Below are 12,700 nucleotides of genomic sequence, written 5' to 3'. Positions count from 1 at the left end.
CTAGCGCAACAAGTAACAAATCGTGATTCTCATGATATTATTATTCTTCTCCAGCATGCTAATAATTTCATCTGTGATGCCATTTTTGATATTATTAGAGTTGATGTTAGATTTATGTCTCTGGCTATCTTAGCCAGAAGAGCTTTATGGCTTAAGACTTGGAATGCTGATATGGCTTCTAAATCAACTCTACTTTCCATTTCTTTCCAGGGAAACAAATTATTTGGTTCTCAGTTGGATTCTATTATTTCAACTGTTACTGGTGGGAAAGGAACTTTTTTACCACAGGATAAAAAATCTAAAGGTAAAAACAGGGCTAACAATCGTTTTCGTTCCTTTCGTTTCAACAAAGAACAAAAGCCTGATCCTTCGTCCTCAGGAGCAGTTTCAGTTTGGAAACCATCTCCAGTCTGGAATAAATCCAAGCCTGCTAGAAAGGCAAAGCCTGCTTCTAAGTTCACATGAAGGTACGGCCCTCATTCCAGTTCAGCTGGTAGGGGGCAGGTTACGTTTTTTCAAAGAAATTTGGATCAAATCTGTTCACAATCTTTGGATTCAGAACATTGTTTCAGAAGGGTACAGAATTGGTTTCAAGATGAGACCTCCTGCAAAGAGATTTTTTCTTTCCCATGTCCCAGTAAATCCAGTGAAAGCTCAAGCATTTCTGAATTGTGTTTCAGATCTAGAGTTGGCTGGAGTAATTATGCCAGTTCCAGTTCCGGAACAGGGGATGGGGTTTTATTCAAATCTCTTCATTGTACCAAAGAAGGAGAATTCCTTCAGACCAGTTCTGGATCTAAAATTATTGAATCGTTATGTAAGGATACCAACGTTCAAGATGGTAACTGTAAGGACTATATTGCCTTTTGTTCAGCAAGGGAATTATATGTCCACAATAGATTTACAGGATGCATATCTGCATATTCCGATTCATCCAGATCATTATCAGTTCCTGAGATTCTCTTTTCTAGACAAGCATTACCAATTTGTGGCTCTACCGTTTGGCCTTGCTACAGCTCCAAGAATTTTCACAAAGATTCTCGGTGCCCTTCTGTCTGTAATCAGAGAACAGGGTATTGTGGTATTTCCTTATTTGGACGATATCTTGGTACTTGCTCCGTCTTTACATTTAGCAGAGTCTCATACGAATCGACTTGTGTTGTTTCTTCAAGATCATGGTTGGAGGATCAATTTACCAAAAAGTTCTTTGATTCCTCAAACAAGGGTAACCTTTCTGGGTTTCCAGATAGATTCAGTGTCCATGACTCTGTCTTTAACAGACAAGAGACGTCTAAAATTGATTTCAGCTTGTCGAAACCTTCAGTCACAATCATTCCCTTCGGTAGCCTTATGCATGGAAATTCTAGGTCTTATGACTGCTGCATCGGACGCGATCCCCTTTGCTCGTTTTCACATGCGACCTCTTCAGCTCTGTATGCTGAACCAATGGTGCAGGGATTACACGAAGATATCTCAATTAATATCTTTAAAACCGATTGTTCGACACTCTCTAACGTGGTGGACAAATCACCATCGTTTAATTCAGGGGGCTTCTTTTGTTCTTCCGACCTGGACTGTAATTTCAACAGATGCAAGTCTCACAGGTTGGGGAGCTGTGTGGGGATCTCTGACGGCACAAGGAGTTTGGGAATCTCAGGAGGTGAGATTACCGATCAATATTTTGGAACTCCGTGCAATTTTCAGAGCTCTTCAGTTTTGGCCTCTTCTGAAGAGAGAATCGTTCATTTGTTTTCAGACAGACAATGTCACAACTGTGGCATACATCAATCATCAAGGAGGGACTCACAGTCCTCTGGCTATGAAAGAAGTATCTCGAATTTTGGTTTGGGCGGAATCCAGCTCCTGTCTAATCTCTGCGGTTCATATCCCAGGTGTAGACAATTGGGAAGCGGATTATCTCAGTCGCCAAACGTTGCATCCGGGCGAATGGTCTCTTCACCCAGAGGTATTTCTTCAGATTGTTCAATTGTGGGGGCTCCCAGAGATAGATCTGATGGCCTCTCATCTAAACAAGAAACTTCCCAGGTATCTGTCCAGATCCCGGGATCCTCAGGCGGAGGCAGTGGATGCATTATCACTTCCTTGGAAGTATCATCCTGCCTATATCTTTCCGCCTCTAGTTCTTCTTCCAAGAGTAATCTCCAAGATTCTGAGGGAATGCTCGTTTGTTCTGCTAATAGCTCCGGCATGGCCTCACAGGTTTTGGTATGCGGATCTTGTCCGGATGGCATCTTGCCAGCCATGGACTCTTCCGTTAAGACCAGACCTTCTGTCACAAGGTCCTTTTTTCCATCCGGATCTGAAATCCTTAAATTTAAAGGTATGGAGATTGAACGCTTGATTCTTGGTCATAGAGGTTTCTCTGACTCCGTGATTAATACTATGTTACAGGCTCGTAAATCTGTATCTCGAGAGATATATTATAGAGTCTGGAAGACTTATATTTCATGGTGTCTTTCTCATCATTTTTCTTGGCATTCTTTTAGAATACCGAGAATTTTACAATTTCTTCAGGATGGTTTGGATAAGGGTTTGTCCGCAAGTTCTTTGAAAGGACAAATCTCTGCTCTTTCTGTTCTTTTTCACAGAAAGATTGCTATTCTTCCTGATATTCATTGTTTTGTACAAGCTTTGGTTCGTATAAAACCTGTCATTAAGTCAATTTCTCCTCCTTGGAGTTTGAATTTGGTTCTGGGAGCTCTTCAAGCTCCTCCGTTTGAACCTATGCATTCATTGGACATTAAATTACTTTCTTGGAAAGTTTTGTTCCTTTTGGCCATCTCTTCTGCTAGAAGAGTTTCTGAATTATCTGCTCTTTCGTGTGAGTCTCCTTTTCTGATTTTTCATCAGGATAAGGCGGTGTTGCGAACTTCTTTTGAATTTTTACCTAAAGTTGTGAATTCCAACAACATTAGTAGAGAAATTGTGGTTCCTTCATTATGTCCTAATCCTAAGAATTCTAAGGAGAAATCATTGCATTCTTTGGATGTTGTTAGAGCTTTGAAATATTATGTTGAAGCTACGAAATCTTTCCGTAAGACTTCTAGTCTATTTGTTATCTTTTCCGGTTCTAGGAAAGGCCAGAAAGCTTCTGCCATTTCTTTGGCATCTTGGTTGAAATCTTTAATTCATCTTGCCTATGTTGAGTCGGGTAAAACTCCGCCTCAAAGAATTACAGCTCATTCTACTAGGTCAGTATCTACTTCCTGGGCGTTTAGGAATGAAGCTTCGGTTGACCAGATCTGCAAAGCAGCAACTTGGTCTTCTTTGCATACTTTTACTAAATTCTACCATTTTGATGTATTTTCTTCTTCTGAAGCAGTTTTTGGTAGAAAAGTTCTTCAGGCAGCGGTTTCAGTTTGAATCTTCTGCTTATGTTTTTTGTTAAACTTTATTTTGGGTGTGGATTATTTTCAGCAGGAATTGGCTGTCTTTATTTTATCCCTCCCTCTCTAGTGACTCTTGTGTGGAAAGATCCACATCTTGGGTAGTCATTATCCCATACGTCACTAGCTCATGGACTCTTGTTAATTACATGAAAGAAAACATAATTTATGTAAGAACTTACCTGATAAATTCATTTCTTTCATATTAACAAGAGTCCATGAGGCCCACCCTTTTTTGTGGTGGTTATGATTTTTTTGTATAAAGCACAATTATTCCAATTCCTTATTTTATATGCTTCGCACTTTTTCTTATCACCCCACTTCTTGGCTATTCGTTAAACTGATTTGTGGGTGTGGTGAGGGGTGTATTTATAGGCATTTTAAGGTTTGGGAAACTTTGCCCCTCCTGGTAGGAATGTATATCCCATACGTCACTAGCTCATGGACTCTTGTTAATATGAAAGAAATGAATTTATCAGGTAAGTTCTTACATAAATTATGTTTTTTTGTGTGTGTGACCTCGCACTATTGTAGGTCAGGTTTGTGTCTCAACAAGCTGTTTGTTGTGAAAGTTCTTGCACTGTTAAACTGATGTTATGCTATAATGCACTTATATGATAGTTTATAGTTATATACTCATATTTACTTGTTAATTTACATACATAGTTCAAATGAGTCTGTTCTGGGTATGTTGAGTTAAATGTAGACAAACTGTTACTTATTATCACATAGATGATTATCTTGCCTATTTACATTCCTTTGACCCCTTATGCCTACTGATATACTGTGTCTTTTCTCTGTAGGGTCTTACTGCGGTTACAAAAAAGTGAAAAATATTGAAGGCGCCTGAGAACAGTGAAAAAACAAATGTAAAACACACAAAAATAACCAATATAATATGGGGTGCAAACAAATGGGTTATGAATTAGATACTGTCTATAAGTACTAAATCACATTCTATGACAGTGATCATGTGCCAGAAAAACCCAAACAAATATACATTTGTCAGTTGTATCTAAGAAGACCCTATTGAAAAATATATATACCATACATACGACAATATAACAAAATGTATATGTGTATAAGAATGTAGCGCTGCGTGTGCACACAAACAATTCACAGGGTAACAATAATATTAAAAAAAAATATATAAATGTGACACTGGTGTCAAGAGTGGATACAAAAAGTATCTGTGGTATAAAAGGTGTCAATGATCTGAAGGAACAAAACCTAATATATGAAGAACAAAATATATAAAATCGAACCCAAAGATCTCCAGGGTCTCATTGGATTGTGAGTCCACAGGTGATATGTTATGCGGCTGCTAGGCTTCTCCCGGAACTGATAGGCCACCAGAATGATGAGTGATTACTAGAAAAAAAAATATCAGAGAAGGCGCCACAATAGTGTGAAATCCGTGGTATAGTGTCCCCACGCAAACAGTGAATATCATTTACTAGATATAAAGCACTTGAAGTGCCACAGGTACATGCTGGACTATTAATAGCCGCCCAGCGAGCTATCTCCACAGACTGTAGATCGACAAGCAGATTTCAGCGTCTTAGTCTCATGTGCATCAGTCACAACCTTAATGTCTCAGTCAGCAGCTGCTCTATTAACCCGCTTTCATAGATCCAGCAGACTTGCAACAGATGAGATCGTGCAGTAAAGACTTCGTAATGACAATAGGTTTTATAAAACACAAAAGTTTATTAAAAACCATATATACAACACGTTTCTCCAACATTGGTGTGTCCGGTCCACGGCGTCATCCTTACTTGTGGGAATATCTCTTCCCCAACAGGAAATGGCAGAGAGTCCCAGCAAAGCTGGCCATATAGTCCCTCCACGGAGATGGTTAAGAGTATGTGGTGTTTAGTTGTAGTTTTTTTATTCTACTATCAAGAGTTTATTTTAAAATAGTGCTGGTATGTACTATTTACTCTGAAACAGAAAAAGATGAAGATTTCTGTTTGTGAGAGGAAGATGATTTTAGCAGACAGTAACTAAAATCGATTGCTGTTTCCACATAGGACTGTTGAGATGAAGTAACTTCAGTTGGGGGAAACAGTTAGCAGACTTTTCTGCTTAAGGTATGACTAGCCATATTTCTAACAAGACTGTGTAATGCTGGAAGGCTGTCATTTCCCCTCATGGGGACCGGTAAGCCATTTTCTTAGTCAAAAACAGAATAAAGGGCTTAATATGGGCTATAAAACTGGTAGACACTTTTATGGGCTAAATCAATTGCTTTATTTGGACATTTTATACATGTTTTTGCTGATAATTCACACTTATAAACTTGGGGAACGTTTTTTAACGTCAGGCACTATGTTAGACACCTTTTCCAGTCAGGGAGGGCCTTCCCAGTTGTAGGCTGAGCCTCATTTTCGCGCCATTACTGCGCAGTTGTTTTTGAGAGCAAGACATGCAGATGCATGTGTGAGGACCTAAAAGTAGTTGGAAAAGCTCCTACAAGGCGTCATTTGGTATCGTATTCCCCTCTGGGCTTGGTAAAGTCACAGCAAAGGCTGTAGCTGGGACTGTATAGGGGTTAAATCTGTAACCGGCTCCGGTTTCGTTATTTTAAGGGTTAAAGCTCTGAAAATTGGTGTGCAATACTTTTAATGCTTTAAGACACTGTGGTGAAATTTTGGTAAATTTTGAACAATTCCTTCATATTTTTTCACATATTCAGTAATAAAGTGTGCTCTGTTTAAAATTTAAAGAGACAGTAACGGTTTTGTTTTAAAACGGTTTTTGTGCTTTATTGACAAGTTTAAGCCTGTTTAACATGTCTGTGCCTTCAGATAAGCTATGTTCTATATGTATGAAAGCCAATGTGTCTCCCCCTTCAAAATTGTGTGATAATTGTGCCATAGCGTCCAAACAAAGTAAGGACAGTACTGCCACAGATAATGAAATTGCCCAAGATGATTCCTCAGATGAAGGGAGTAGACATGGTTCTACATCATCTCCTTCTGTGTCTACGCCAGTTTTGCCCACGCAGGAGGCGCCTAGTACTTCTAGCGCGCCAATGCTTATTACCATGCAACAATTGACGGCTGTAATGGATAACTCCATAGCAAATATTTTATCCAAAATGCCTGCATATCAGAGAAAGCGCGATTGCTCTGTTTTAAACACTGAAGAGCAGGAGGGCGCTGATGATAATTGCTCTGTCATACCCTCACACCAATCTGAAGGGGCCATCAGGGAGGTTTTGTCAGATGGGGAAATTTCAGATTCAGGAAAAATTTCTTAACAGGCTGAACCTGATGTTGTGACATTTAAATTAGAACATATCCGCGCACTGCTTAAGGAGGTGTTATCTACTCTGGATGATTGTGACAACTTGGTCATTCCAGAAAAATTATGCAAGATGGACAAGTTCCTAGAGGTTCTGGTGCACCCCGACGCTTTTCCTATACCCAAGCGGGTGGCAGACATAGTGAATAAGGAGTGGGAGAAGCCCGGCATACCTTTTGTTCCCCCTCCTATATTTAAGAAATTATTTCCTATTGTCGACCCCAGAAAGGACTTATGGCAGACAGTCCCTAAGGTCGAGGGGGCAGTTTCTACTCTAAACAAGCGCACTACTATTCCTATCGAGGATAGTTGTGCTTTCAAAGATCCTATGGATAAAAAATTGGAAGGTTTGCTTAAAAAGATTTTTGTACAGCAAGGTTACCTTCTACAACCCATTTCGTGCATTGTTCCTGTCACTACAGCAGCGTGGTTCTGGTTCGAGGAACTAGAAAAGTCGCTCAGTAGAGAGACTCCATGTGAGGAGGTTATGGACCGAGTTCACGCACTTAAGTTGGCTAACTCTTTTATTTTAGATGCCGCTTTGCAATTAGCTAGATTAGCGGCGAAAAATTCAGGGTTTGCAATTGTGGCGCGCAGAGCGCTTTGGCTAAAGTCTTGGTCAGCGGATGTATCATCCAAGACAAAATTGCTTAACATCCCCTTCAAGGGTAAAACTCTCTTTGGACCAGAATTGAAAGAGATTATCTCAGACATCACTGGGGGAAAGGGTCACGCCCTCCCCCAAGATAGGCCTTTCAAGGCCAAGAATAAGTCTAATTTTCGTTCCTTTCGTAATTTCAGGAACGGACCGGCCTCTAATTCTGCATCCTCTAAGCAAGAGGGTAATGCCTCACAGTCCAAACCAGCCTGGAAACCGATGCAAGGCTGGAACAAGGGTAAGCAGACCAAGAAGCCTTCTACCGCTAACAAAACAGCATGAAGGAGTAGCCCCCGATCCGGGACCGTATCTAGTGGGGGGCAGACTCTCTCTCTTTGCTCAGGCTTGGGCAAGAGATGTTCAGGATCCCTGGACGCTAGAAATAGTTTCTCAGGGTTATCTTCTGGAATTCAAGGAACTACCCCCAAGTGGAAGGTTCCACATGTCTCACTTATCCTCAAACCAAATAAAGAGACAGGCGTTCTTACATTGTGTAGAAGACCTGTTAAAGATGGGAGTGATACACCCAGTTCCAATGACGGAACAAGGAATGGGATTTTACTCAAATCTGTTCGTAGTTCCCAAAAAAGAGGGAACCTTCAGACCAATTCTGGATTTAAAGATCCTAAACAAATTTCTCAGGGTACCATCGTTCAAAATGGAAACCATTCGAACGATTCTACCCACTATCCAGGAAGGTCAATTTATGACTACCGTGGATCTAAAGGATGCGTACCTACATATTCCTATCCACAAAGAACATCATCTGTTCCTAAGGTTCGCCTTTCTGGACAAACATTACCAGTTTGTGGCCCTTCCATTCGGATTAGCCACTGCTCCAAGGATTTTCACAAAGGTACTCGGGTCCCTTCTAGCGGTTCTAAGACCGAGGGGCATTGCAGTAGTGCCATACTTGGACGACATTCTAATACAAGCGTCGTCCCTTTCAAAAGCAAAGGCTCATACAGACATCGTTCTGGCCTTTCTCAGATCTCACGGATGGAAGATGAACATAGAAAAAAGTTCTCTGTCTCCGTCAACAAGAGTTCCCTTCTTGGGAACAATAATAGATTCCTTAGAAATGAGGATCTTTCTGACAGATGTCAGAAAGTCAAAACTTCTAAGCGCTTGTCAAGTTCTTCATTCTGTTCCACGTCCTTCCATAGCTCAGTGCATGGAAGTAGTAGGGTTGATGGTTGCAGCAATGGACATAGTTCCTTTTGCGCGAATTCATCTAAGACCATTACAACTGTGCATGCTGAAACAGTGGAATGGGGACTATACAGACTTGTCTCCAGTGATTCAAGTAGATCAGAAGACCAGAGATTCACTCCGTTGGTGGATATCCCTGGACCATCTATCCCAGGGAATGAGCTTCCGCAGACCAGAGTGGGTCATTGTCACGACCGACGCCAGTCTAGTGGGCTGGGGTGAGGTCTGGGATTCTCTGAAAGCTCAGGGACTATGGTCTCGGGAAGAGTCTCTTCTCCTGATAAACATTCTGGAACTAAGAATGATATTCAATGCTCTCAGGGCTTGGCCTCAGCTTGCAAAGGCCAGATTCATAAGATTCCAATCAGACAACATGACGACTGTTGCGTATATCAATCATCAGGGGGGAACAAGGAGTTCCCTGGCGATGAAAGAAGTAACCAAAATAATACAATGGGCGGAGAATCACTCCTGCCATCTATCTGCGATCCACATCCCAGGTGTGGAAAACTGCGAAGCGGATTATCTGAGTCGTCAGACATTCCATCCGGGGGAGTGGGAACTCCACCCGGAGATTTTTGCCCAGTTGACTCAATTATGGGGCATTCCAGACATGGATCTGATGGCGTCTCGTCAGAACTTCAAGGTTCCTTGCTACGGGTCCAGATCCAGGGATCCCAAGGCGACTCTAGTGGATGCACTAGTAGCGCCTTGGACCTTCAACCTAGCTTATGTGTTTCCACCGTTTCCTCTCATTCCCAGGCTGGTAGCCAGGATCAAACAGGAGAGGGCCTCGGTGATCTTGATAGCTCCTGCGTGGCCACACAGGACTTGGTATGCAGACCTGGTGAATATGTCATCGGTTCCACCATGGAAGCTACCTTTGAGACAGGACCTTCTGGTTCAGGGTCCATTCGAACATCCAAATCTGGTCTCCCTCCAGCTGACGGCTTGGAGATTGAACGCTTGATTCTATCAAAGCGTGGGTTTTCAGATTCTGTGATTGATACTCTGGTGCCAGAAAACCGGTAACTAGAAAGATTTACCATAAAATATGGAAAAGATATATCTGCTGGTGTGAATCCAAGGGATTCCCTTGGAATAAGATAAAAATTCCTAAGATTCTTTCCTTTCTGCAAGAAGGTTTGGATAAAGGATTATCTGCGAGTTCTCTAAAGGGACAGATTTCTGCTTTATCGGTCTTACTACACAAACGACTGGCAGCTATGCCAGATGTTCAAGCATTTGTTCAGGCTCTGGTTAGGATCAAGCCTGTTTACAGACCTTTGACTCCTCCCTGGAGTTTAAATCTAGTTCTTTCAGTTCTTCAAGGGGTTCCGTTTGAACCTCTACATTCCATAGATATTAAGTTGTTATCTTGGAAAGTTTTGTTTTTGGTTGCTATTTCTTCTGCTAGAAGAGTTTCAGAGTTATCTGCTCTGCAGTGTTCTCCGCCCTATCTGGTGTTCCATGCAGATAAGGTGGTTTTGCGTACTAAGCCTGGTTTTCTTCCAAAGGTTGTTTCCAACAAAAATATTAACCAGGAGATAGTTGTACCTTCTTTGTGTCCGAATCCAGTTTCAAAGAAGGAACGTTTGTTACACAATTTGGACGTAGTCCGTGCTCTAAAATTCTATTTAGAAGCTACAAAAGATTTCAGACAAACATCTTCTCTGTTTGTCGTCTATTCTGGTAAAAGGAGAGGTCAAAAAGCGACTTCTACCTCTCTTTCCTTTTGGCTTAAAAGCATTATCCGATTGGCTTACGAGACTGCCGGACGGCAGCCTCCTGAAAGAATCACAGCTCACTCCACTAGGGCTGTGGCTTCCATATGGGCCTTCAAGAACGAGGCTTCTGTTGATTAGATATGTAAGGCAGCGACTTGATCTTCACTGCACACTTTTGCCAAATTTTACAAATTTGATACTTTTGCTTCTTCGGAGGCTATTTTTGGGAGAAAGGTCTTGCAAGTCGTGGTGCCTTCCGTTTAGGTAACCTGATTTGCTCCCTCCCTTCATCCGTGTCCTAAAGCTTTGGTATTGGTTCCCACAAGTAAGGATGACGCCATCGACCGGACACACCAATGTTGGAGAAAACAGAATTTATGCTTACCTGATAAATTACTTTCTCCAACGGTGTGTCCGGTCCACGGCCCGCCCTATTTTTTTAATCAGGTCTGATGAATTATTTTCTCTAACTACAGTCACCACGGTACCATATGGTTTCTCCTATATTTTTCCTCCTGTCCGTTGGTCGAATGACTGGGGTGGGCGGAGCCTAGGAGGGACTATATGGCCAGCTTTGCTGGGACTCTTTGCCATTTCCTGTTGGGGAAGAGATATTTCCAAAAGTAAGGATGACGCCGTGGACCGGACACACCGTTGGAGAAAGTAATTTATCAGGTAAGCATAAATTCTGTTTTCCCGGTTCAACAACCGTTTCATCAGGTGTATAATATTCAAATGCCATCACGACTTATAAAACAAATTTGGCGTCTCCAGCCGATTAGTGCGCATGCGCACTAGGAATATGAACCAATAGAATCCCTGCAAAGAGCCGGCTAGATAGTGATAGGTTAGTTGAATAAGGGTGTGTTCCCTCTCCCTCCAGCAGCTGATTTTACTAACCACCGCTGATATAACAGCTGATCGCTGGGATGCATGTTACATAATGGAACAGCCGAATAACAGTATATCTCCTCCCAGTGTCTGATAACTTACACTAGCGGCCACAAAAATGACAGATGATCGCCACAACATAAGCTGCCCACAAAATGCTGGTCCATGTATGGATCATGTGGAAAAAAATATATGTTTAAATTATATTCCATTTTAACATTAGCCACTATTAGTTCGTAGACGATAAGCTCACTAGCAGGGTAAAAAATATATACCAAAGTGTAAAACAACTCTAACTTCTATGTCAGAACTATAAAAACATACCATCATTATAAATCATATAATGCGTCGATAAACAATAGACATAATAATAATAAGAAAAGGGATTATGAAATCTACCAATCCGCAATGCAAAATAATAATAATAATAATATATATATATATATATATATATATATATATATATATATATATATATATATATATATATATAGGAAATAAGCGATATATATATACCAACTAAGATGTAAACAATTATATAACCTACAAAAACAAGATATATATATAATCGATATATATATAAAGAACCGACTGGGGTAAGGACAATTATAAAAGCTACAAAAACAAGATTATATTAAAAATATATAATGATACATAATCATCCATAGGGATAATGTAATATAATGATCTCATGTTTTATTTAAGAGTGTTATGGCCCCTTAAGATTACTATCAATATATAACTAGCCTCTCATTTATAATAAAAGGGTGATAACACATGCTCACAACAATGAGCTGTCAATCAGGGTATTAACATCCATTAGGAAAGTACACCCTATAGAAAATTATTTATTATTGATAAACAAATAATTGGGTGAATATGACAAACTGTAACGAATTGTGAAAAAATTATTAAAAATTTGAAAAATAGCTCCATAACAAGGGGTATCCAAAATATGTAGGACCCGATTATAGTTTCCCAATAATTCTAATGACTATAACCGGCTCAGAGGTAGACTATTGTTTCATACACCTTTACATATTCTTGATTGAAACAAATGTATAATTCACATATAAAAACTCAATTAAATGCAGCCATATCAATATTTTCATTTAGTTGGTGTGGTTTAAGAGTTTTTAATTTCCATATCCAGTATGTCTCATGTTGTCGTAAATAAATAAACCTATTTTTACCCCATTTGGGTGCTACATACTCAATTGGGAAAATCTTAAAGGTATCTATTTCTCCTGCATGATATCTCTCCTTGTGACGAAGCACACTATGATTTACAACTGATTTCTTTAGATTCCTTAAATGTTCTCCCCACCTCTTTTTTTTTAAGGGTCTCGACGTTCTCCCAATGTATTGAATCCCACATTTACATTGTAATAAATATACCACAAATGCAGAATCACAAGTGAAATGTGATGTTATATTAAAGCTTTCTTTAGTGGAGTGTGAAATAAATTAAATTTTATTCCCTACCGTATACATAC

This window comes from Bombina bombina, chromosome 3 (assembly GCF_027579735.1).
Source record: "Bombina bombina isolate aBomBom1 chromosome 3, aBomBom1.pri, whole genome shotgun sequence".
Classification (NCBI taxonomy): Eukaryota; Metazoa; Chordata; class Amphibia; order Anura; family Bombinatoridae; genus Bombina; species Bombina bombina.
This window is presented reverse-complemented; position numbering follows the sequence as displayed.